Source organism: Zalophus californianus, chromosome 3 (assembly GCF_009762305.2).
Source record: "Zalophus californianus isolate mZalCal1 chromosome 3, mZalCal1.pri.v2, whole genome shotgun sequence".
Taxonomy (NCBI): domain Eukaryota; kingdom Metazoa; phylum Chordata; class Mammalia; order Carnivora; family Otariidae; genus Zalophus; species Zalophus californianus.
This window is the reverse complement of record NC_045597.1, coordinates 182,883,777-182,907,209: the sequence shown is the minus strand read 5'-3', so window position 1 is coordinate 182,907,209 and position 23,433 is coordinate 182,883,777. Positions and strand designations below refer to the sequence as shown.

The 23,433-nt window shown below is 38.5% G+C and overlaps 1 long non-coding RNA gene across 2 annotated transcripts in view; it reads right to left on the bottom strand.

The window, feature by feature from the left end:
* LOC113919384 overlaps positions 1-23,433 on the bottom strand; it is an 83,461-nt gene that overhangs the window by 31,523 nt on the left and 28,505 nt on the right. The window contains exon 1 of one of the 2 annotated variants that reach the window (XR_003518978.2): positions 11,234-11,352. The exons of the other annotated variant lie outside the window; for it this stretch is intronic. This is a non-coding gene — a long non-coding RNA (uncharacterized LOC113919384). Of the gene's footprint in view, positions 1-11,233; positions 11,353-23,433 lie in introns of those variants that run through there. 2 annotated transcript variants of the gene reach the window in all.

Genomic DNA, 23,433 nt, shown 5'->3' with positions numbered 1-23,433 from the left:
GCCAACATCTGTCGTTCCCTGACTTGTTAATTTTAGCCATTCTGACTGGTGTGAGGTGGTATCTCATTGAGGTTTTGATTTGGATTTCCCTGATGCCGAGCGATGTTGAGCACTTTTTCATGTGTCTGTTGGCCATTTGGATGTCTTCTGCCCATTTCTTGATTGGATTATTTGTTCTTTGGGTGTTGAGTTTGATAAGTTCTTTATAGATTTTGGATACTAGCCCTTTATCTGATATGTCATTTGCAAATATTTTCTCCCATTCTGTCGGTTGTCTTTTGGTTTTGGACTGTTTCTTTTGCTGTGCAAAAGCTTTTTATCTTGATGAAATCCGAATAGTTCATGTTTGCCCTGGCTTCCCGTGCCTTTAGCGATGTTTCTAGGAAGAAGTTGCTGCGGCTGAGGTTGAAGAGGTTGCTGCCTGTGTTCTCCTTTAGGATTGATGGACTCCTGTCTCACGTTTAGGTCTTTCAACCATTTGGAGTCTATTTTTCTGTGTGGTGTAAGGAAATGGTCCAGTTTCATTCTTCTGCATGTGGCTGTCCAATTTTCCCAACACCATTTGTTGAAGAGACTGTCTTTTTTCCACTGGACATTCTTTCCTGCTTTCTCAAAGATAAGTTGACCATAGAGTGGAGGGTCCATTTCTGGGCTCTCGATTCTGTTCCATTGATCTATGTGTCTGTTTTTGTGCCAGTACCATACTGTCTTGATGATGATAGCTTTGTAATAGAGCTGGAAGTCCGGAATTGTGATGCCGCCAGCTTTGCTTTTCTTTTTCAAGATTCCTCTGGCTCTTCGGGGTCTCTTCTGGTTCCATACAAATTTTAGGATTATTTGTTCCATTTCTTTGAAAAAAGTGGATGGTATTTTGATGGGGATTGCATTGAATGTGTAGATTGCTCTAGGTAGCATTGACATCTTCACAATGTTGGTTCTCCCAATCCATGAGCATGGAACGTTTTTCCATTTCTTTGTGTCTTCTTCAATTTTTTCCTGAGTATTTTATAGTTTTCTGAGTACAGATCCTTTGCCTCTTGGTTAAATTTATTCCTATATCTTATGGTTTTGGGTGCAATTGTAAATGGGATCGACTCCTTGATTTCTCTCTTTCGTCTTGTTGTTGGTATAGGAATGCCACTGATTTCTGTGCATGGATTTTATAGCCTGCTACTGACTGAATTCCTGTATGAGTTCTAGCAGTTTTGGGTGGGTTTTCCACATACAGTGTCATATCATCTGCAAAGAGTGAGAGTTTGACTTCCTCTTTGCCGATTTGGATGCCTTTGATTTCTTTTTGTTGTCTGATTGCTGTGGCTAGGACTTCTAATACTATGTTGAATAGCAGTGGTGAGAGTGGACATCCCTGCTGCGTTCCTTGACCTTAGGGGAAAAGCTCCAATAACATTTTTAATTGTGGTAAAGTACACAAAACATATGATATATATACCATCTTAACCATTTTTAGGTATGTAGTTCAGTAGAGTTAAGTATATTCATTGTTGTGCGACCAATCTCCAGAACTTTTCATTTTGCAAAAATGAAACTCTGTACCCATTAAACAACGACTCCCTCTTTCTTCTCTCTCCAGCCCCTGGAAGCCACCATTCTAGTTTCTGCTTCTGTGAATTGGACTACTCTAGATACCACAGACATCATATCAGTGGTATCATACAATATTTATCTTTTTGTGACTGGCTTCTTTCACTTAGCATAATATACTCATGGTCCATCTATGAGTCAGAATTTTCTTCCTTGTTAAGGCTGAGTAATATTTCATTGTGTGTATATACCACATTTTGTTTATCTATTCATCCATCAGTGGACACATGGGTTACTTCCACCTTGTGACTACTGTGAATAATGCTGCTATGAACATGAGTGTACACATTTTTCTTCCAGACCCAACTTTCAATTACTTTGCACATATGACCAAGTGGAATTGCTGGATCATATGATAATTCTATTTCTGTTTTTCTTTTTAGAAATTGCCATACTGTTTTCCATAGTGGCTACACCATCTTACATATCCATCAACAGTGCACATGGGTTTCAATTTCTGCACATCTTGCCAAACTTGTTATTTTCTCTCTCTTTCTTTTTTTATTTGATAGTAGCCATCCTAATAGATGTGAGATTATATCTTATTGTGGTTTTGGTTTGCATTGTGCTAATTATTAGTGATATTGAGCATTGTTTCATATGTTTATTGGATATTTACATATCTGTTTTGGAGGAATATTTAAGTCTATTTCAGTCATTTTCCCATTTTAAAATCAGGTTATTTGTTTTTTGTTGTTGTTGACTAGTAAGATTTCTTTATATATTCTGGATATTAATCACCTATCACAGATATATGATTTGAAAATATTTTCTCCCTTTCTATAGATTACCTTTTCACTCTGTTGATTGTGTCCTTTGATGCACAGTAGTTTTAAATTTTGACACAGTCTAATTTAGCTATTTTTACTTTTGTTACCCATGCTTTTGGTATCATATCCCGGAAATCACTGTCAAATCCAACATTATGAATCTTCCCACCTATCTTTTCTTCTAAGAGACTTATAGCTTTAGCTTTTACATTTAGTTCTTTGATCTATTTTGAGTTGATAATTGTATATAGTATAAGGTAATAGTCCAACTTCATTTTTTTTTGCTTGTGTATATCCAGTTTTCCGACATCATTTAGTAAAAAGACTGTCCTTGCCCCATTGAATGGCCTTGAGACCCTTGTCAAAAATCATTTGACCATATCTGTGAGGGTTTATTTCTAGGCCATTTTTTTCTATTTCTTTGGCAATATGTTTGTCTTTATGGCAGTGCCACACTGTTTTGATAACTGTAGCTTGGTAAATAAGTTCTGAAGTAAAAAAGTGTGATGGCTCCAACTTTATTCTCTTTCACGGTGTTTTGGCTATTCCATATGAGTTTTACAATATATTTTTCTACATAAAACACCACTGGGATTTTGATAGGTGTTGCATTAAATCTGTAGATCACTTTGGATTGTATTGACATCTTAACAATATTGTCTTCCAATCCATGAACATGGGATGTCTTTCCATTTATTTGCATCTTCTTTAATTTCTTTCAGCATTGTTTTCTAGTTTTTGGTGTACAAGTCTTTTGTCTCCTTGGTTAAGTTTATTCCTAAGAATTTTATTCTTGGGGCACCTGGGTGGCTCAGTCAGTTAAAGGTCCGACTCTTGATTTTGGAGCAGGTCATGAGCTCAGGGTCATGAGATCAAGTCCTATTTTGGGCACCACGCTGGACATGGAGCCTGCTTAAGATTTCTCTCTCTCTTCCTCTCTCTGCCCCTCATCCCCCCCCAAAAATAATAAACAAAATTTTTTTAAAAGAACTTTATTCTTCCTAATCCTATTGTAAATCGAATTGTTTTCTTAATTTCCTTTTGGATTGTTCATTGTTAGTGTATAGAGATATGCTGATTTTTGTGTCTAATAACATTTAATTTTAATTTAACTCATAGCTTCAGAAAACAAGTATAGAATTTTAAGATCTACTTTGGAACTTATTAGTTTATCTGAAAAGGAATCTATGACCTCAGTATTTTGATTTCAGTTCTTTCAGTCATGTATGTGACTCAGCAACTAATTTATTTAAATTGGTTCTTGACTTAAGGACTTTTCCTCTTACTATCTTGCTTTCATTTTCATGAGAGTGGATATGCTTGTCCTTCTCGGTAATGGGAAAAAGACACACAGGATTAGTCTCATCGTGTTGGGCAGATTCTCTGAGATAGTGATGGTGTCTTTGCTACTGGCAGAAAACCTTGTGTCACATGAGCCAATCAGAATGTACTTAGTTGCTAGGAATATGGTTTTGAGGTTAGATAAATCTGATTTCATTCTAACTCCAAGATTTACTAGCTGTGAAAATTTGCTGAATTCCTTACTATCATTAAAGCTTAATATTATTATTATTTATTAAAATAGTGAAAATACTAATACCTACCTCTAAAACTCTTATGTACATAATCTAAGCATAAACATGTGGAATGCAATGCATTGCATTAATTGCTATCATGCTTGTCACCTGATAAATTGTCAGGTAGTACGATAAATTTAATGTTTAACACCAGAGTTTTTCAACTTCACTATTACTGAATGCAGTAGAAAGAAATACTAGTCTCAACTGGGAAACCCAGTAGCATTAATGACTTTTTTTTTGACAGTGGTGGAAAGGATTTGCACCAGAAGGCATGACCAGATAGCCATGTTTCCTAGTCTTGTCTTTTTATTTGGAAGTTGGTTGAGAAAGATCAGCTGTGGCAAGAGGGCTCAACAAGGATAACACATGTAACAGGGGACAGAATGTGATGTGTGGTGCAGAATTCATAATCTATGATGATTAGAAATTCAGATACCAAATTTCACAAACTGGCGCCATTCCAACTCTCCTGAACGTGTGCCTGAATCCAAATAGCATAGTTAAAGAGAAAAGAACAGCAAAACTGTGAAATGTGCAGTTTAATGAACTTCCCAAATATAGGGCCTCAAAAAACCCAGCTCTAAATGAAATAAATAAGTGTGCGCTAAATGAAATTCTATCTTCCAACACTCTGAAAGCCACTTGTCCAGAAGTCCTCCTACAGCAAATATGCTTGGGATTTTCTTAGCAAATGTGTATCACTTCAGATGAAAATAGTTGAAATGGAAACAAGTGGGTGAAAAAGTAGAATTAGAGGAGTGAACAGATGGTATGTAAGTATAATGATGATCCAATTGCACCATATTATAAATGAGCTATCACAGAATCTCGGAGGAGCTTCTGGCCAAATACTTGAACATAATGGAGAAAAGCCCTACTTGTATCTCCCCTCTTTTTTTTTTTTTCTTTCACAATTTAAGAACGTTGCAAACAAATGAAACAACTTACCAGAAAGTGTAACACAGGATACCTACTCACACAAGCCAAATCCTTCCTAACATCCTCTACTGGAAACTGAAAAAGGCCAGGTGGCCCTTGGTCAGAATAAGATGTCCAAAAACTCTTTCTGTGGATCTTGCAGCACAAAGTGTTGATCACTGAAAGGGCTTTTAGAACAACAAGATACCACAGCACTTTCCCTTTCCTGATCTCTCAGACAAGCTATGCATTTCATCTCCCTCTGTGGTAGTATGGTTTTCTGGCGTCTTTTCTAATTTCCTCAAATTGTTGGTAGAGATTGCTTCAGACCACTTTGTTATCTCTCTCAGATGTTCTCACTGAAACTGAAATAGATATGTCATCTGCAATCATTTAACAGTTTTTAAAAGCACTTGTCTGAGAACTTTAGAACATAATTTTGCATTCAGTTCAAGTCCTTTCAGCTAGGCGGAAACACTAGCAGAAATATTTGCAAGGGCCCAGAGATTATTCTATTAGTTTGAACATCAAATTAATTTCAATTCTGTTCAGCAAATAATTCCATAACATCTACCATCACCTTAGACCTGAGTCACACAAAAGGTCTACACGTTCTTAGGGGACACTAGAATTTCCATGCACAGGGGAATCTGTTGAGCCTAAACAGTTCACACTAGCAAGTGTCAGAAGAAGATATGAATGCTTATTTACAGCTGAATCCTCAGTTATAAGAATTGGCATAAATACCTATAATATTAAATGATGAATTTTGAGGATTCCTGTAAAAAATGGTTTCTCAACTTTAGCATTACTAAGTTCAGGGTTCAGTTCTTTGTTGGTGATGGTGGAGGGAGCTGTTCTGTGCATTGGAAGATATTTATTAGCATTATTGCACTCTACCCACTAGATGCGAATAGTACCTCCTTCCCTGGAACCAACCAAAATGGTCTCCAGAATTTTCTAAATGTCTCCAGAGGGGCAAAATCATCCCCGGTTGAGATGCTGCTATAAAAGATGTATCCTTTGCCCTCAAAGAGTTTCTATTCAGTGGGAAAAGAAATAGTACACATAGTAAGTGGTTAAGTCAATAATAGTGCTAAGATGATTCAGTGCTGAGTGAGACAGACCAAACATACTATAGAATATATGATGCAATCCTGAGTTCCCTAAAGGAAATCTGCAAGAGCTGGTGGATATGTTTCCTAGGAAAATTTTGACTCTGTGGTAGAACAAAAACAAAAACAAAAACAAAAACAAAAAACCAAAAATAACCTGTTGGAAGTCACTCTCCTTCTTTTCTTTGGTCATAATTTTGTGAGGATATAATGTTTGGAGCTACAGCAGCCATCTTGGAATGATGAGGGGACAACCAGAGAGTCACAACACTTGATGAATGGCAGAAATGAAAAATAATCAGCCCAACATCCTTGGTGACATAACTGAGTGGCTGAATGATTTAATCCTGTATTTGCCTGCCATCATACTTCTTGTTAGGGAAGATTATAGATGTGCTTGTAGGAAAAGCTTCTATTAACAAGATGTTCTGTGAATTGTGGCTAAATTTTTTTCAGATAATATTTCCACTATATTCAAGCCACAGTGTGGGTGAAATTAAAAACCAACAAACAAGCAAAAAGAATGACAAATCCTGTCTTCAAGAATTGCATTTTGACATTATTAGGGGCATTCTGTTTCCAAATTAATTATTATTATGTATTCAGAATAACTCTCAACTTAGAGAGGACACAGATAACACAGCATTTTGTCAACTTGATCTTATTATATCTATTATGGGTTGAAATGTGGTCATATGTTGAAGTCTTAACATCCAGTCCTTGAGAATGTGACCTTACTTGGAGATAAGGCCCTTACAGTAGTAATCTAAGTTAAAGGGATGTCATTGGGCTGGGCCCTAGTCCAATGTGACTAATGTCCTTATAAAAAAGGGAAATTTGGACCCAGCAACACACAAGGAAGGAAGATACTGTGAAGAGACAGAGAAAAGATAGCTGTCTACAGGCCAACAAGAGAGATCTGGAACAGATCCTTCCCTCACACCCCCAGAAGGAAACAACTCTGCTGGCACTTTGATTTTAGACTTCTAGCTTCCGGAGGTGTGAGACAATAAGTGTATGATATTCAAGGCACCTTATTTGTCTTACAGCAGCTTAGCAAACTCATACAATGTCCAAACTGAAGTCCTCAAATGCTCTCTCAAACCTGCTCTTTCACTGTCTTTTCATCTTAGTTAATCCTTCCAACTCTATCCCTCCCAAGCTCTGGCAGAAAACCTTGGCATCATCTTTGACTACTTCTCTCTCACTTCACATCCAATCAGTTGGCACACTCTTTTGGGTCTGCCTTCAAAGTTATTCGAGTTTCTTTGTTTCTCACTGCTCTGCAGCCACTACCCTAGCCAATGCCACCGTTGTCCTCCTATTTGATTATAGCAAAAGCTGTAGAGCTGGTCTCTTTGACCCCAGTGCAGTCCCTTTCTATCTCTTTCCTTGTTAAAATACAATATGGGTCATGTCAAGATCCAGTGCAGAATCTCCAATGCCTCCCATAGCACTCAAGTGAAAACCAAAAATTTACCAGCAATGCCCTGTGACCGCTCTTACTTTTCTCTTACTATGCTTTCCCTTGGCTCAGGCCATACTGGTGTGACCTCTTTGAGCTTCCAGGTATTCTCTCTTGAACTTGCAGTTCTTCTGCTTGAGTAATTATTTCTCCCAGATATTTGCTTGGCTCATTCTTATCTCCTTAAATAAGTCATTTGGGAAAATCTCATTTTTTAGTGAGATCTCTCCTGACTACCTATTTAAATATGTAATTGCTTCCCTTTCCCAAACCTAGACAGAACTCACTCCCTTCCTGAATGATTATTTGTTCCGATAGCATTTGTTGCTATCATATTATATATTTTTTTCTCATTTTTTTAAAAAAAATCAATGTCTGTCTCTTATTATAATGCTGTATTTATGAAGGCAGGGGCTTTTGTCTACTTTGCTTACTGCCTTGTCTCTAGTGCCTACAGCAATCTTAAGAAATACAGATGCTTAAAAACTATCTGTACGATAAACACATGAGTGAACAAGAACTCACTTTACCACCATTTTTTACAATACTAGGAGTTTCAGGAAGTTTGGCATCATCAAGAAATTCTTATGCTTTGTAGCACGTTAGTGTTAGCTTTGAAAATTAAAATTTCTTGCAGGATATGTATAATGTTTTAATGCCAGGGAATAAGTAATTAAGTGTTTACTATGTAAATTTCTGTCACATAAGCTCACAATACCACATTTAAGACATATTAAAGGTTTAGAAAAGTTTTGTTTAGGGAGTGAAACCAAAAGTACTGTGCTTTATTACCTTAAATATCACACTCCCTAACTCTCTGAGTGACTAAGATAAGTGAAAGTTATTATTCTTATTGTTTTTCCTCTTTATTCAGAGCTGTTCCCAGGATCAGGGTTTGAGAGTTATCTGAATAGAAAGCTACATTCGTAAATAGTTTCCAGTCTTTCTTGATGCAAATAACAGACCTAACTTTTGTTGCTACATAGTTATAATTTCACTGGGGGAGGTAACATAAAATAAATCTGTTTCTACTTTAGATTCTTCCAAACCCTCTGAACAAGAATAAAAATATCTCCCTTTGATTTCTAGCAAATACATTATATAGAAATATTTAGCGTATCAGCTGTAAACATTTTGTACAAAAGCCGCATAAGTATCCTTTTTCATCTGTCTTATGCTTGATACAGATTTAGATTCTGTGATTTTAAGCCCTGTCATTTACCTGAAATCATCCCTCAGAGGGGATTTCCTGCGGAATTCTGAGCATGGTCATGAACTCAGGTTAATTTACACTCAAACCATCAAGCACAGGTGTTTTACAATTTTTATTTATTTTTCTTAAAGAACTTCCAGGGTAAGAAAATCTACAAGGGCCTATCTTACCTCCTGAGTTTAAATCATGCCTTAAAAAAATTCTATATCTAACTTAAGTCATTCTTCATTCATACATTTATTTTGTTGTTGTTGTTCAGTTCTTAGTGGATAAGGCTGGGCAATGTCATAAGTAGAAAAAACATACTTCAAGGTTATCCACAAAATATAAAGGCAAACTTGTAAACTATAGGCTTCTGGCAAGTGATACCCATAGAAATTCTTGCCAGAAATTTTGTAATGAAAAATACTGCAACTCTTTTTGGAGTAAATCTATGTAGAGTCATAAAGGAGAGATCTTTGAGAATGTCTCTCCTCTCTCTAATGTATCAATTCCAAGACCATACCTTTTGCATGATAATTAGTAATACAGGGGCAACCATTTCCATTAATTCTTTCTCCAGGCTGTTGCCAGACGAATCATCTTCAAGCACGGTTGCTCTAAAACTTTCAATAGCTCCCCATTGCTTTTTTTTTTAAATTTTTTAATTTAAATTCCCCATTGCTTTTATAATGCAATTGAAATTTCTTAGCTTGGCACTCCTGACAGTGTTAGGTCAGATCCCCTAGAAGTGAATATGAGATAAGAGTTCTTGTGCAAGTAAATGATTAAGGAGTTGTTCCCAGAAGAACCCATTAAGGAAGAGAGAGGAGCAGAGGAGGCCAAAGGAAGAAGCTAAGCACAGACATGCTTTCAGCTGACATCTAGCCTTGGCCTGATCCCAAGGGAGCTCTGGAGTATGAATGCTTTAGTTCTTCCATCTTGAGGGCAAGGAGACTGCATTTTGTTCCTTTGTCTCAGGGGCTTCAGCCCACTATGGATGCAGCAGGTCCTAAGCATCTCCAGCTGAGGCAGCTCCCTTCAACCATCAGTGATTTTCAGGGAATGCTATGGCTGTGAACCTTTGCCACCAACACTCATGTCACTCATGGGATGGGTGCACCAGCCCAGTGATGGGACCCTGGGTGGGGATTCTTAGGAACGAGTACATAGTCTCCTATGACCTGGCTTCAGTCTTTTATATCATTGCCCCTTTTCCATTTCCCTCTGCTCCTTCCTGTAAACATTTATTCCCCCTTCCTCTTCCTTTATAAATATTAGGTTTAAGGATCTACAACTTCTTTAACCTACCCTTCAGGGACCTGGATGATAGTTCACTGGGATATTCTCTTGACAGTTGATAAACCAGGAGAGCATTTATGACACTATGTGTGCGTCAGATTGGATCCTCTGATAGCTGCATGCCTGATAACCATTCCCATCTCTCTTCTTCCTTGTGGGCAAGACCCTCCCTCCCCCCACACCATTACAAAGGCTGGAAAAGCTGGAGACTCCATTTCTCAGCCTCCCCTGTTGCCATAACATGGGCATATGACCTAATCCCGGCCAGGGGAGTTACGGAGTTGCCTGAAGACTGGTGGGAGGAGATACTCTCACCCTGCTGTTGAATTTGGACAATATCGTGTGAAGATAGGATGCGTGAAACTGTTTCAGAACTTTCACAATTCCAAGACAAAGGCCACAGAATCCATCTGCAGCCCTGTTGTCGAGTCTCTGGATTAACTCTGGGGTCTGCCATGGATTTTTTTTTTTTTTTTTTTTGTACATAAGTGAAATTAATCCCAACTGTTTAAATCATTTTTATTGGGTATTTTGTTCTTTGCAGCTGAAGGCACCCTATGTTCTCTTTTGTAGAACTTTCTGGTAAGAGCTGGATTAGAGAATGTGGGCCTAAGATCATGAGGATATTTCCACTCTCACTTTTCTGAATTAACGGCAGCTGGACCCATCCAGCTGTGTGGATGTGGACCCATCGAGCTGTGTGAAATGTGGGCCTATTTCATATAGGAGGGGAAAAAGGGATAAAGGCTCCAGCTTCTATGCCGAGCAGAAAGGAAGCTCAAGAGTACTACCAATGAGAGGTCCAAATGGTCTTCTGTGCTCAAACACAAGCAGGCCAGAGAGGACCCGGCACTGGAAGGTCCTCCTTTAAGACACAGTGACTCTGCCCACTAGGGCCACATGTCCTGATAAAGACATGTTCTACCCCTTCAGGCTGGGCATGCTTTCTCCCTGGGAGACGGAAGTCGGGTGGGGGGAGGGGGTAGAGAAGGGAGGTACAGTGAGTGTCTGCAATACTCTCCAAGAGGGAGGGGACTTTTGATTTCTTCTCTTTGGTCGGAAAATAGAAGATAGAGAAAGTAATTCTCCTGTGACAATTAATCATGGTAATAATAATTGTAAGCCCATCCTGTGTAAGGCACATTTTGCTCAGAGCTTTATATGAATTATCTCCAGCCAAGTTCAAAATAACTTCAGAAATCTGCTGCTTCTTTTCCCACTCTGACTTTCCTTTATGTTCTCTTCCCTTAAAATGTCTTCTCTTTTGTTCTGGCCTGTACAAAACTCACCAATATTCAGTTCTGATGCATCTTTGATAGACTCACCACCAGAAGCAAAGTTCTCTTCAACTGCAGTGCTCCGCAAATCTCTCCCCTTGGTTTTGTGTGCAAGGAAAGGAAAGACGGGGAATTAGGATAAGAGTGATGGACGAAACAGCTCCTGGATGAAAAAAAAAATAACCATCTTTTTCTCTTTCCAGTCCTTCAGGTTTGGGAACATTTTTATTATTTTATACATTCCTGCAGGTTACTTAAAACATTTTATACAGACCACAGTAAAACATGTGCAGTAGGAAATATTCACTATTTTGTAGAGCCTGAAACTGGAACTACAACTAAGTATAGAAAAAAAATTGATGCAAGATTATTCTTGCAGAACATTTCCCATGAGATATTAATAGATGTTCTTTGGAAAAGAGTCCTTTAGTAAAATAAATTTGAGAGCGTTCTGGATTTCACTAAATGAAGGAATTTTAATTCCTCAATGACTGTTCTAGACTTGTCACACATTTATCCTAATTACAACTTTCCAAGAATGGGATGCAGCCCGAAGAGTTGCTCAATTGTATCTGACCATAAATTCCATTTGATGAGGAGCACCTATTAACATTTCTGGAATGAGTGTTCTGTTCATGATGCTTTGGGAAATGTTTCTTCAGCAGACATGAATAAGCTTCCTCACGAAAATTCCTTATTTCCTTATACTGATAATCTATTAACATCACAATATGCACATTGATGATCATCAAAAGTGCTGCCTCAATCACACTGACATGTGGAAATGTACATCACTTGATGCTCATATTTTCTATTATTAAGACCACTTACACAACTTTCTTCTTTTTCATTTTCTGTTGTTTGTCCATTTTCTTGCCTTAAGTTAAACCAATCAAGACCATTCAAATATGTTAAAAAGATACTTCAGTAGAAATGAGAATATGCTTTTTAAAATGTGAATTAAGCTCTAACACAAGAAAGAGAAAAAAACTATCAAAAATATTATAAATTTCTCTATCTTGAAGAGCATGGAATTAACTTTTCTCTGATCTTTTTTAGAAGTTATTGTCCCTTGTCAGTAACAGGCAAATTAGGACCAAATAGTCCTAATATTAATCCTAGATTTGATATATATCAGAGTTGTGTAATGGCATAATAATTCATAGAATTTATCAATTCATAATAATCCATATGATTCAAAGATAAGGACAGCTTGGAATGCCTGGGTGGCTCAGTTGGCTAAGTATCTGACTTTGGCTCAGGTCATGATCTTAGGGTCCTGGGATGGAGCCCCCCACAGGGCTCCCTGCTCTGTAGGGTGTCTGCTTGTCCCTCTGCACCTCCACCCCACTCATGCTCTCTCTTTCACTCTCTCTCTCAAGTAAATAAAATCTTTTTTTTCAAAGATTTCATTTTTTTATTTGATAGAGAGAGACACAGTGAAAGAGCGAACACAAGCAGGGGGAATGGGAGAGGGAGTAGCAGGTTCCCGCCTAACAGGGAGCCCGATGCAGGGCTCGATCCCAGGACCCTGGGATCACGACCTGAGCCGAAGGCAGATGCCCAACGACTGAGCCATTCAGGTGCCCTTCAAGTAAATAAAATCTTGAAAAAGAAAAAGGACAGCTCACTTTTTTATATTCTTAATTTATTAAGCAGATAGGCAGAGGCTTAGGATACGGAAAAAGCCCATTACAATATTGGTAATGCCAAGAAGATGAGAAACAGGGACTAAGAGAACCAAGAAAAATGAGTAAGAAATTGTGAAATACATAGTGTAAGGGGAATAAAAGTTGGTATTCTGTTTGGGTAAAACTTGAAAAGTATCTTCTGTATTTTTACCATTATTGTATACATTGTAGAATAAAAACTCAGAAAGCTGCACTCTGAAAGTTACAGGAAGTATTCACCAAGATGTGAGGCTCATGAAATACCAGAAAGGTAATAGGAAAAGTATAGGCCATAGTATGAAAATAAAGGGGTTCTAGGCCTGACATTATCACAGAGACAACTGTGCTCTCTTGGAAGAGGGTTGTGGGCTATTAGATTATCATGAAGGCCAATGCCATTTCTAAATGTTTGCCATTACCTTAAAGGTATTTGAAAATAACTAGCTAGATGCTAAATGTGTTGGGTAGACATAACTTTGTTATATTTATATTTGTTTGGGCTTCCTGAGAATGTCGTAATTATATGTTAAACATAATTGGCTATCTCAAGAGATATGTGAAAGAAACCCGACTACATGAGAGGGGAGTGACATAAAACATGAATGCATGGTTATGTGGCTTGTGATTGTTGTGTGTCACCTTAGAGATGCTTCAGTCTAATTGGTCTTGAAACTTTCTTCACAAAGCCCTCGATAATGTAGAACTTGGTAAGGTGTAGGCATTGAGAGGAGGTGTCTTTGGGTGCTTTTGTGTTCCATCTGACTGGCCAGTACAGCTGATTTTCACACTGGCTCCAAAGATGTCTTTTTCAACCAGGCAGGATTGTCTTACATAAATGGAATGCTTGCCTTTTCCCCTAAATCCTTAAGAAGGGATAGCTGGAGGATGGGCTGAGGGTTGGTTTTCCTTTCAAATATATAATTATTCATGCTTTACCTATAATCACTCTAAAAATCTAATTTTGGGAGACTTAATGTCTGTACTGTGGCTGGTTAAGTGACAGATGATGACAAACAGAGCAGCTTACCATCTATTTCTCATCTCACGGTTTCTGGGTCTGAAGTTCAGGCACTGGTTCCTTGCTCAGAGCCTCAGAACATGGTTGTGTCCCTTTCTGGAGGCCCAAGGGAGAAATTCATTTCCAGGCTCATTGAGGATGTTGGTTGAATTCAGAGCCATACAGCTGCTGGCTGAAGGTTGTTCTCAGCTTCTGGAGGCCACCTGCATGAGAAAGGCTCTTGGCCTCCTTCAAGCAAGCAATGGAGGATGGAGAAATCCTTTTGACACTTCTCATTTCTCTGGCTCCTCTCCTTCCTTCTTCGGCAACATCCGTCTTTGGACTCCAGCCAGAGAAACTTCTCTGCTTTTAGGGATTCACATGTTGAGATAGGGCTCATGTGGCTATTCCAGGATCATCTCTCTATCTTAAGATTCATAACCTTAATGACAATTGGAAAGTCCCTTTACAAAAGTACCTCAATTAGCGTTGAAAAATCAGGAGATTTGGATTTTTGGAGGCATCTCTTTATAATTCTGCCTACCACAGTGGCATAGTTTGGAATTTCATTCAATGTGAATTTTAACGCTTATGTACGAATGAACAATTAAATGTCATTCTCCTTCCATACTGATTCGTTCATTTACTCATTTAGTGATGATTTCTGGAAAGCTTCTTTATTATTTTCCAGGCACTGATCTGGGCATTGAGAATATAGTGATGAATGACACCAGACCTATGTTAGACAGTAGGGTCGCCGCTAACCACATATATGGTTATGGCAAGCTTTACTGTGGCTAATGAGACTCAGGAACTAAATTTTAAATTTCATTTTATTGTAATTAATTTAAATTTAAATAGCCACATGTGTTTGGTGGCTACTGTACTGACAGCACAGATAAAATACTTTGATCAAAGCAGAAACTTATCTTGACAGTGCTGTGTTAGATAAATGAAGTTCCTGCCCTCTTGTAGTTTATATTCTAGTGTGGAATTGATAGTTTTTTTTTTTTTTTTCTGGAAAGGGCTAGATAGTAAAATTTTAGGCTTTATGGGCCAAATGGTTTCTGTTTTAACTACTCAACTTTGCCATTGTAGCTGGAAACTGCCAAAGAGACATTGCAAATGAATGAGCACAACTATGTCTTTCAATAAATATTTTAAATTAATTAATTTATTTTTTAAGATATTATTTATTTATTTGAGAAAGAGAAAGAGAGAGAGAGGGAAAGGACAGAGGGAGAGTGGGAGGGAGAAGCAGGCTCCCCACTGAGCAGGGAGCCTGATGTGAGGCTTGATCCCAGTACCCTGAGATCATGACCGGAGCTGAAGGCAGACATTTAACCAAATGAGCTACCCAGGAGCCCCTCAATAATTTTTTTTTAAAGATTTTATTTATTTATTTGAGAGAGAGAGATAGAGCAGAGGGGGGAAAGGGCCAGAGTGAGAGGGAGAAGCAGGCTCCCAGCTAAGCAGGAAGCCCAATGCGGGGCCCGATCCCAGGACCCTGAGATCATGACCTGAGCCAACGTCAGATGCTTAACCGACTGAGCCACTCAGGTGCCCCTGTCTTTCAATAACATTTTATTGACAAGAATAGGTAATGGGGCAGATTTGTCCAGTGGGCTCTAGTTTGCACATCCCCAGTTCTTGTGGATGATTCCCCCATCCCTCATCTTCTAGCTGTTGCTGGGTCTTCTCCACTTTTCTCTCACCTTCACTTTTCTCACTAGACCAAGTATTCTAACTTTATTTTATTTGGCGTTCTATGGGATTTCAGCCTTTATCAGTGTCAAGGGCTGCCACAACAAAATAGCACAGACTGGGTGGCTCAAACAACAAAGTTATTTTCTCAGTTCTGGAGTCCAAGATCAAGGGGTTGGCAGGTTGGGTTTCTTCTGAGGCCCCTTTCCTTGCCTTGCAGGTGGCCACCTTCTTCCTGTGTGCTCACATGGTCATTCCACTATGGATGCCCTTTCCTGCTGTCTCTCTGCATGTGAAGATTTCCTCTTTTTATAAAGACACCAGTCGATTGATAGGGCCCACCCTAATGGCCTCATTTTAGCTTTATTACTTCCTTAAAAATCTTATCTCCAAATATAGTAATATTCTGAGGTTCTGGCAGTTAAGGATTCAACATGTGAATTTGGGGGCACACAATTCAGCCCATCAGAGGCCTGAAGTTTTAAATATACTTCTTTTCAAACTTGCCCCAAAGTAGGACCACTTGAGAGCTTAAAATAATACATCCCTAGGTCTTCCTTAAGAGGCTCATTGAGTACATTTGGAATATGGTCTGAGAATTTAGACTTTTAAAGTTCCCTGGATAAGAATGATGATCAACCAGGTTGGGAATTACTCTTCTATCATGTATCCAAATGCCACATACTAAGAAATCCAGACGTACATGTGTGATGTACCATATGTGACTCTTCAAAGGCATGGTATTTGCATCTTTATGCACCAGTTGTGAAAATTAATTCAACTTAAACAAATTTTTCTCAAGCTTTTTCCTGATCTATAATACTTTTGAGCAGAGCCAGGTGCACTTGGGAAAAAGATTAACTTCCAGGGATGAGGCTAGTTCCCCAGAATGAAGTGGGTTCTCTCTGTCTGCTTTTTTTTTTTTTTGCTTTTCTATAAGTGATACTGCTCACATGCACAAAAGTAGTGATGATGAGGGCCCCAGATAAAGACACTCTCTGTATGCTGCTAAAAATATTTAAAATTATGATGTGCCCTTGATTCTGAGGATCATTAAAATTATGAGTAACTGAAATCATTAGCATGTATGCAATGGAGAGCCCAAGAGCAGGTGGCCCCAAGCTGTCTATTCTGGTTCACTTCCCACCATTCTTATATAGGATTGCTCTGTTGCAACCACCCAGCACTTCTCACTATGCCAATACACATGCTTTCCTCTCTATGGAAAGTTATTTCCCTTATATTATGCCTTCTGTGGTATATATATCTACAATGGACTATTATGCAGCCATCAAAAGGAATGAAATCTTGCCATTTGCAACGACATGGATAGAACTGGAGAGTGCTTTGCTGAGCGAAATAAGTCAATCAGAGAAAGACATGTATCATATGACCTCACTGATATGAGGAATTCTTAATCTCAGGAAACAAACTGAGGGTTGCTGGACTGGTGGGGGGGTGGGAGGGATGGGGCGGTTGGGTGATAGACATTGGGGAGGGTATGTGCTATGGTGAGCACTGTGAATTGTGCAAGACTGTTGAATCACAGAGCTGTACCTCTGAAGCAAATAATACATTATATGTTAAAAGAAGGAGAAGAAGAAGAAGAAGAAGGAGGAGGAGGAGGAGGAGGAGGAGGAGGAGAAGGAGAAGAAGAAGAAGAAGATAGCTGGAGGGGAAGAATGAAGGGGGGAAATCAGAGGGGGAGACAAACCATGAGAGATAATGGACTCTGAAAAACAAGCTGAGGGTTCTAGAGGGGAGGGGGTTGGGAGGATGGGCTAGCCTGGTGATGTGTATTAAAGAGGGCACATTCTGCATGGAGCACTGGGTGTTATATGCAAATAATGAATCATGGAACACTACATCAAAAACTAATGATGTAATGTATGGTGATTAACATAACATAAAAAAAGAGCAAAAAAATTAACATTTTTATAAACTTTAATTCAATTAATTAACATATAATGTATTATTTCTTAAATTTTTTAAATTTTTAGTTTTTTAAATTTTATTATGTTATGTTAATCACCATACATTACATCATTAGTTTTTGATGTAGTGTCCCATGATTCATTGTTTGCATATAATACCCAGTGTTCCATTCAGTATGTGCCCTCTTTAATACCCATCACCAGGCTAACCCATGCCCCCACCCCCTCCCCTCTAGAACCCTCAGTTTGTTTCTCAGAGTCCATTGTCTCTCATGGTTCGACTCCCCCTCTGATTTCCTCCCCCCTTCATTTTTCCCTTCCTGCTATCTTCTTCTTCTTTTTTTTTTTAAACATATAATGTATTATTTGTTTCAGAGGTATAGGCTTTGATTCAACAGTCTTACACAATTCACAGTGCTCATCATAGCACATACCCTCCCCAATGTCTATCACCCAGCCACCCCATCCATCCCTCCCACCCCCCACCAGTCCAGCAACCCTCAGTTTGTTTCCTGAGATTAAGAATTCCTCATATCAGTGAGATCATATGATACACGTCTTTCTCTGATTTGACTTATTTCACTCAGCATAACACCCCCCAGTTCCATCCACGTCGTTGCAAATGGCAAGATCTCATTCCTTTTGATGGCTGCATAATATTCCATTGTATATATATATACCACATATTCTTTTTTTTAAAGATTTTATTTATTTATTCATGAGAGAGAGAGAGAGGCAGAAGGAGAAGCAGGCTCCCAAGGAGCAGGGAGCCTGATGCAGGACTCAATCCCAGGACCCTGGGATCATGACCTGAGCTGAAGGCAGACGCTTAACCATCTGAGCCACCCAGGCACCCTATACCACATCTTCTTTACCCATCCATCTGTCAATGGATATCTTGGATTTTTCCACAGAAGTCAGCTCCGCTGAGGGATGTTGCTCCAGTGGCTAAGTGGAGGTTGGAACACTCATGGGACAGTGTGGTCTTAGGACCCTCGGGGTCACAGAGTCTTCCTCAATTTCTTTCATGAGTATTTTATTGTTTTCTGAGTACAGATTCTTTGCCTCTTTGGTTAGATTTATTCCTAGGTATCTTATGGTTTTGGGTGCAATTGTAAATGGGATCGACTCCTTAATTTCTCTTTCTTCTGTTTTATCGTTGGTGTATAGGTATGCCACTGATTTCTGTGCATTGATTTTATATCCTGCTACTTGACTGAATTCCTGTATGAGTTCTAGCAGTTTGGGGGTGGTGTATTTTGTGTTTTCCACATAAAGTATCATATCATCTGCAAGGAGTGAGAGTTTCACTTCTTCTTTGCTGATTTCGATGCCTTTTATTTCTTTTTGTTGTCTGATTGCTGTGGCTAGGACTTCTAATACTATGTTGAATAGCAGTGGTGATAGTGGACATCTCTGCCGTGTTCCTGACCATAGGGGGAAAGTTCTCAGTTTTTTCCCATTGAGAATAGATGGCTTTTATGATATTGAGGTATGTACCCTCTATGCCTATACTCTGAAGAATTTTGATCAAGAAAGGATGCTGTACTTTGTCAAATGCTTTTTCTGCATCTATTGAGAGGATCCTATGGTTCTTGTTCTTGTTCTTTCTTTTATTAATGTATTGAACCACACTGATTGATTTGCAGATGTTGAACCAATGTTGCAGCCCAGGGATAAATCCCACTTGGTCGTGGTGAATAATTCTTTTAATGTACTGTGGGATCCTATTGCTTAGTATTTTGGTGAGAAGCTTTGCATCCATGTTCTTCAAGGATATTCGTCTGTAATTCTCCTTTTTGATGAGGTCCTTGTCTGGTTTTGGGATCAAGGTAATGGTAGCCTCGTAAAATGAGTTTGGAAGTTTTCCTTCCATTTCTATTTTTTGGAACAATTTCAGAAGAATAGGTACTAATTCTTCTTGAAATGTTTGGTAGAATTCCCCTGGGAAGCCATCTGGCCCTGGGCTTTTGTTTGTTGGGAGATGTTTGATTACTCCTTCAATTTCTTTAGTGGTTATAGGTCTGTTCAGGTTTTCTATTTCTTCCTGGTTCAGTTTTGGTAGTTGATACATCTCTAGGAATGCATCCATTTCTTCCAGATTATCTAATGTGCTGGCATATAGCTGCTCATAATATGTTCTTATAATTGTTTGTATTTCTTTGGTGTTGGTTGTGATCTCTCCTCTTTCATTCACGATTTTATTTATTTGGGTCATTTCTCTTTTCTTTTTGATAAGTCTGGCCAGGAATTTATCAATCTTGTTAATTCTTTCCAAGAACCAGCTCCTAGTTTTGTTGATCTGTTCTACTGTTCTTTTGGTTTCTATTTCATTGATTTCTGCTCTGACCTTTATTATTTCTCTTCTCCTGCTGGGTTTAGGCTTTCTTTGCTGTTCTTTCTCCAGCTCCTTTAGGTGTAGGGTTAGGTTGTGTATTTGACACCTTTCTTGTTTCTTGAGAAAGGCTTGTATTGCTATATACTTTCCTCTTAGGACTGCCTTTGCTCCATCCCGAAGATTTTGAACAGCTGTGTTTTCATTTTCATTTGTTTCCATGAATTTCTTTGAATTTCTTTAATTCTTCTTTAATTTCCTGGTTGACCCATTCATTCTTTAGTAGGATGCTCTTTAGCCTCCATGTATTTGAGTTCTTTCTGACTTTCCTCTTCTAATTGAGTTTAAGCTTCAAAGCATGTGGTCTGAAAATATGCAGGGAGTGATCCCAATCTTTTGGTACTATTTGAGACCTGATTTGTGGCCCAGGATGTGACCTATTCTGGAGAATGTTCCATGGGCACTAGAGAAGAATGTGTATTCTATTGCTTTGGGATGAAACGTTCTGAATATATCTGTGAAGTCCATTTGGTCCAGTGTGTCATATAAAGTCTTTATTTCCTTGTTGATCTTTTGCTTAAATGATCTGTCCATTTCAGTGAGGGGGGTGTTAAAGTCCCCTACTATTATTGTATTGTTTTCGATGTGTTTCTTTGCTTTTGTTATTAACTGGCTTATATAATTGGCTGGTCCCATGTTAGGGGCATAGATATTTACAATTGTTAGATCTTCTTGTTGGATAGACCCTTTAAGTATGATATAGTGTCCTTCCTCATCTCTTATTATAGTCTTTGGTTTAAAATCTAATTTGTCTGATATAAGGATTGCCACCCCAGCTTTCTTTTGGTGTCCATTAGCATGGCAAATGGTTTTCCACTCCCTCACTTTCAATCTGGGGATGTCTTTGGGCCTAACATAAGTCTCTTGCAGACAGCATATTGATGGGTCTTGTTTTTTAATCCAATCTGATAGCCTGTGTCTTTTGATTGGGGCATTTAGCCCATTTACATTCAAGGTAGCTATTGAAAGATATGAATGTAGTGCCATTGTATTGTCTGTAAGGTGACTGTTACTGTATATTGTCTGTGTTCCTTTCTGCTCTACATTACTTTTAGGCTCTCTCTTTGCTTAGAGGACCCCTTTCAATATTTCTTGTAGGGCCGGTTTTGTTTTTGCAAATTCCTCTAGTTTTTGTTTGTCCTGGAAGCTTTTTATCTCTCCTTCTATTTTCAATGAGAGCCTAGCTGGATATAGTATTCTTGGCTGCATATTTTTCTCATTTAGTGCTCTGAAGATATCATGCCAGTGCTTTCTGGCCTGCCAGGTCTCTGTGGATAGGTCTGGTTGCCAATCTAATGTTTCTACCATTGTAGGTTACAGATCTCTTGTCCCAAGCTGCTTTCAGGATTTTCTCTTTGTCTCTGAGTCTCGTAAGTTTTACCATTAGATGTTGGGGTGTTGACCTATTTTTATTGATTTTGAGAGAGGTTCTCTGTGCCTCCTGGATTTTGATGCCTGTTTCCTTCCTCACATTAGGGAAGTTCTCTGCTATAATTTGCTCCAATATACCTTTTGCCCCTCTCTCTCTTTCTTCTTCTTCTAGGATCCAAATTATTCTAATATTGTTTCTTCTTATGGTATCACTTATCTCTCAAATTCTCCTCTCATGATCCAGCAGTTGTTTATCTCTCTTTTTCTCAGCTTCTTTATTTTCTATCATTTGGTCTTCTATATCACTAATTCTCTCTTCTGCCTTGTTTATCCTAGCAGTTAGGGCCTCCATTTTTTATTACACCTCATTAATAGCCTTTTTGATTTTGACTTGGTTAGTTTTTAGTTCTTTTATTTCTCCAGAGTTTCTCTAATATCTTCCATGCTTTTTTCAAGCCCAGCTAGTATCTTTAAAATTGTCATTCTGAACTCTAGTTCCAACATCTTACTAATGTCTGTATTAATTAGGTCCCTGGCAGTCAGTATTGCCTCTTGTTCTTTTTTTTTTTTTTTTTTTGAGGTGATTTTTTTTCCATCTTGTCACTTTGTCCAGAGGAGAACAGATGAATGAGAGAACAAAACGCTAACAGGGTAACAACAACACCAGAAAAATATACAATAAACAAATCAGACGAGACCTTCCAGAGAGTGGTCGCTTTTCTGTTCAGAGAGTTGCTGTTATTCTTTTCTTTGATCTCCTGTTGAGTTCATCGGTGTTCAGAATGGTTTGATCCCCATCTAGCTGAATTCCTGGGGCCAGACAAAATTTAGGTCTCCTACTCCTCTGCCATCTGGCTCCTCTCCCCCCCCCAACCCCCATATAATGTATTATTGGTTTCAGAGGTACAGGTCAGCGATTCATCAGTTTTAGGTAACACCCAATGCTCATTACATCACATGCCCTCCTTAATGTCCATCACCCAGCTACCCCATTCTTCCACCGCCTCCCCTCCAGCAACCCTCAGCTTGTTTCCTATGATTAAGAGTCTCTTATGGTTTGTCTCCCTCTCTGGTTTTGTTTTGTTTTATTTTTTCTTCTCTTCCCCTACGATCCTCTGTTCTGTTTCTTAAATTCCACACATCAGTGAGATCATATGATAATTGTCTTTCTCTGTTTCACTTATTTTGCTTAACTTAACACCCTCTAGTTCCAACCATGTTGTTGCAAATAATTATGCCTTTTTAAAAAAAAAATGCCTCCATAATTTTGGTGTCTTCCCTACATACTCAGGCCGAATTACTTATTACTACTGTTTATTACTGCTTACCCTCTAATATTGTAAATCTTGTTTATGTGTTGACACTGCTCAAGAGATCAGAGATGTCATCTGGCACCCTTCATCTCCACATTCATTGTAGACATTGATAGTCTATTATGGCACTCTTGCCTGCTTGGATATGTGTGACTCACAACCCCGTTCAGCAAAGCGCTCTAGGAAGCCACCATTAACTGATCATTTGGCTTGTGAGATTACACATGCTTGCCATTCAGGTATTGAATGGACTCTTAAGAATAGAGACTGACAATCAAAACTTGACAAATACTAATTGAATTAATGGAAATTGACCTAAAAGAAAGCAAATGTAGCTTTTTAAAAAAATTAAACTTTTTATTTATAATTATTTGTAGGTTCATAAGCAGTTGCAAGAAATAATATGGAAAGATCCCAGGTACCCTTTATGCAATTTACCCCAATGGTAACACCTTGTATAACTGTAGTATATCACAACCAAGATGCCAACATTGGAATAGTAAGATACTGAACATTTCCATCACCCCAAGAATCCTTCTTGTTACCTTTTCATAGAGATCCCTACCTTCCTCCCATCTCCACCCCTTCCTTAACCCATAGCAACCACTAATCTGTTTTCCATTTCTATAACATTTGTCATATTGAGACTATTATATAAATGGAAACTTACAGTATGTAACTTGGACTTGGCTTTATTCACTCAGCAGAATTCTCTGGAAATTCATTCAGGTTGTTTATGTACCAATAGTTTATTCTTTTTTGTTTGTGACTGGTATTCTATGGTGTGGATATACCATAGTTTGTTTAACAATTCACCTGTGGAAGGAC